Raw genomic sequence first — 3,937 nt, forward strand, 5'->3', positions numbered from 1 at the left:
TTCGCTATGGAGACCAGGCTGGCCTCGAACTCAGAGATCCACCTGCCTCTGCCTCCCTAGTGCTGGGTCTAAAGGCGTGTGCCACCATACCCAGCTTTAGAATGCATCTTAAAGGGCACACCATCCAGAAGTAGTATGTAAACTTTGTTTGAATCCAATTCTAACTAATTTTTAAAAAGTCATCAGACGGCTGTAGAGATGATTCAGCAGTTAAAAGTACTGGCTGCTCTCACAGAGGACCTGTACTTAATTCCCAGCACCCACGTTGCACCTACGAACCATCCTTAAATCCAGTTCCAGGGGAATCTGAAGCCCTCTTCTGACCTCCGAGACATTGCACAACACGGGTGCACTCACATACATGCAGGCAATACGCTCATACACATAAAATAATAAAATATATATTTACAACAACAACAAAAAAGCACTAGCTGCTCTTGTGGAGGACCCAGGTTCAATTCCCAAGCACCCACATGGAGGCTAACTGTCCATAACTTCAGTTCCAGGTGATCCGACGCCCTCTTCTGACCTCCATGGCGCTGCACAATATGGGTGCCCTAGCACACATGCAGGCAGTACATTCATACACATAAAAAAAAAAAAGTGACACACAAACAAAAAGACCTGAGTTCAGATTCCTGGCAACCATGAAAAGGCTGGGCTCACAAGGGTAGAGACAAGTAAATCCTAAATCCTGGGAACTTGCTGGCCATCCAATCCAGCCAAATTGGTGAGCTTCAAGCTCAGTAAGAGATCCTGCCTCAAAAAGCAAAGTGGAAAATGACTGAGGAAGATACCACGGGCATGCACATTCATACTCACACACCCGCTATAATGTCCATACCTACATACTAGCAAAAAGGCTGGCTGTGTGTGGTACAGTACTTCTCTACCATGCCTGAGGCCCTGGGTTTGATCCAAAGTCTAACTGCTTCTACACTATCCTATCACTGCAAAGTCCCACCACCATGGAATAAGGAGTAAGGGAAAATACTGATGTGCTTAAGATGGGTAACAGAATACACTGTGTTAATTTAAACCAATTTTAAAAAATTGTAACAGAAAGAAGCAACACAGTCACCTCAAGAGGCCCTTTCCTGACTGCAGGTTGACCATTTACCAGATCAACACTGTGAGCTACTCAGTCAGGAAAGAGTTCCTCTTATATCAACATCTACTGTATCTATCATGTCCACGAGGGTAGTAACAGTCTTAGAACTGGACACTAATGAAGATGAGGTCTACAATGACAGTTTGACAAATCAGTTTATAAACCCAACCAAAAAAGTCATCCATTTGGTAAGCCTAGAGTTTATAGCCAGTTTTTCTGTAGCACAACTGTTCTCACTGTTCACAAGCTTTCTGTTTTCCCTTAGCCTCCTCTTTACACATTCACTGGCCTGGAAAGTCTACCTGCTTCTATAATAACCAGGCAAATCTCTCTACAAAGCTTGCTCAAACACTTCTCAATCCCCAGCCTTCATCTAGAACACATTCTGAATTTACATATCAGAAGAGACTCAGGTAACATTTTTTGATTGATTTTTTTGTGTGTGTTTTGCCTGCATGTAAATGCACCCATGTCACACAATGTCTGCAGAGGATGTTGGATCCCCTGGAAGTGGAATTATTAGCTGCCACGTGGGTGCTGGGAACTGAACCTGAGTTCTCTGCAAGAGCAGCCAGTGTTCTTAACCACTGAGCCTCTCTCCACTCTGCACTGACATTCAAAAAAAAAAAAAAATCTTATTTTTGTTTGAGTGTTTTGCCTGCATGAATTAAGTGCATGCAGAGTCCAGAAGAAGGCATAAGATTCCCTGGAACTGCAATTGGAAAATTGTGAGCTGCCCAGTGTGGGATGCTGGGACCTAAACTCTGGTCCTTTGCAAGAGCATCAAGTGCTCTTAACTGCTTAGCCATCTCTCCAGCCCTTAATTTTAAAAAGGTCAGCCTAATAATATATCCTGTTTTTATACTTCCTTGACCACTAGAATGCAAAACCCTCAAGGGTAGGTATTATCTTATGTAAGGAAATGTACCCAGGGCATGGTGGTACACATCTGAAATCCTACCACTCAGAACAGGCAGGAGGGATACCACAGTTCAAGTGCAGCCTGGTCTACATAGAGCTTTAAGCCAGACTACACTGCAAGATTCTGTCTCAAAAGACCAAGGCAAGGCCAGGAGAGGTGGCACATGCCTTTAGTCCCAGCACTTGGGAAGCAGAGGCAGGTAGATCTCTGTGAGTTCAAGGACAACCTGGTCTATGTAACAAATTCCAGGCCAGCTGGGGCTACAGGGAGACCCTGTCTCCAAAAAAAAAAAAAGATGCATTCTAATATGTGAGGTTGTGGTACAGTGCTTGCATAGCATACACAAAAAGACAAACAAACAAAAACCCAAACCAAAAAAACAAAAAAACCACATAACCAAGTGGGATGGTGCTTTTAATTTCAGCACTGGGGAATCAGGCAGGTGAGCTCCAGGACAGCCAGGGCTACACAGTGAGACACTATCTCCAAAAAAAAAAAAAAAAAAAAAAGCTTGCATATTTGGCTGGATTTAGAAAAAAAGCCCTACAATTCTTTGTTGTTTTGGGTGAGTGTGCCTCTGCCTCCTGTGTGCTGGAAATAAAGGTGTGTCCTACCACACCCAGCTTGTTGGTTTAGTTTTCTTTGTTTCTTTCTTTTTTGGAGACAGGATCTCCGACTCTGTAGCTCAGACTGGCCTTTAACTTGTGGCAATCCTCTTGCTTCCTTCCCAAATGCTGGTATCACTGGGGTGAGCCATGACTCCTGATTAAATTATTTCTTTGATAGTATGCCTGGGTAGGTTTAGATGGCAGGCTGTTCCTCCTGGTAGTCGCTGATGCTAGCCTCTTAGAGTCATTATTTCATAGCAATTGAGAGATGTTGATTTTTCTTAACATTTTTCTGCTTTTCAGTGAAATTTTTCTATAAATCTTACTCTCATCTTTTAAAGAAGTAACTAAAAGAAAAATAAAAATGAAATAACTCATAATAAAATAATGTCTTTCAGGTATTAGTACTCAGGACTGGCATGTACTCAGTAGAGAGAACACTTACCGAGCACTCATGAAGTTCTGAGTTTGATCCCTAGCTCTATTCCCCCCTACCCCAGGCAACCATCCCAAAATGTCAGTGTTCTAAAACAAGAAATGTGTTGTATTAGCAGTTCATGTACTACAAACAGTGTTACTATGGGTGCTGTTTCTTTTTGAACAGCTTACGGTGTCACATTCTAAATTGTTATACTGCTGATGATCTCAGTGTGTATTAAAATCATGCAAAAGTCCTTAGTATCTACATGTAAAATTGAGTTAGTATCTACATTCAAATCATTATGATCAGTTTTTCCTATTGGTACATTTGGAAGTCATGTGAAAGATGGGGCAATTCTTTAGTTGTTCATCACATTGCAGGTGTCTAGACTACCTGGCCAAATTTTCATAATACCTGTTAGGATGTAATATCACCCATATCAGTAACCACCGATCAGGTGAATACAGTAAGATAAGATAGGAAATCAAATAACCAATCTAAATAGATGTTTGATATAAATAAACATTTGAAATTCAGAAATAAAAACCATCTTTTGCTACTATTGTTTTACATCTTAACCTTTAGAGACTCTAAATTTTTATTGAATTTTTAATTGTTTATGTGTCTGGGTGTCTGTGTATGTACACTCCACCATGCCATGGCTCAGAGGAGTTGGAGGACAATTTGTGGGAGTTGGTCCTCTCCTTCCACCTTGTAAATCCTAGGGATTAACTTAATCCTAGGGATTAAGTTTAGGTTGTCTGCAGGCTTGGTAGCAAGGGCCTGCTGATCCATCCTCACCTGCCTCTTATTTTGTTTTTTCTTTTAAATTTTTTTTTGCATTTATTTATTGGTTCTCTCTCTCTCTCTCTCTC

This window comes from Nannospalax galili, unplaced genomic scaffold (assembly GCF_000622305.1).
Source record: "Nannospalax galili isolate Female #2095 unplaced genomic scaffold, S.galili_v1.0 scaffold279, whole genome shotgun sequence".
Classification (NCBI taxonomy): Eukaryota; Metazoa; Chordata; class Mammalia; order Rodentia; family Spalacidae; genus Nannospalax; species Nannospalax galili.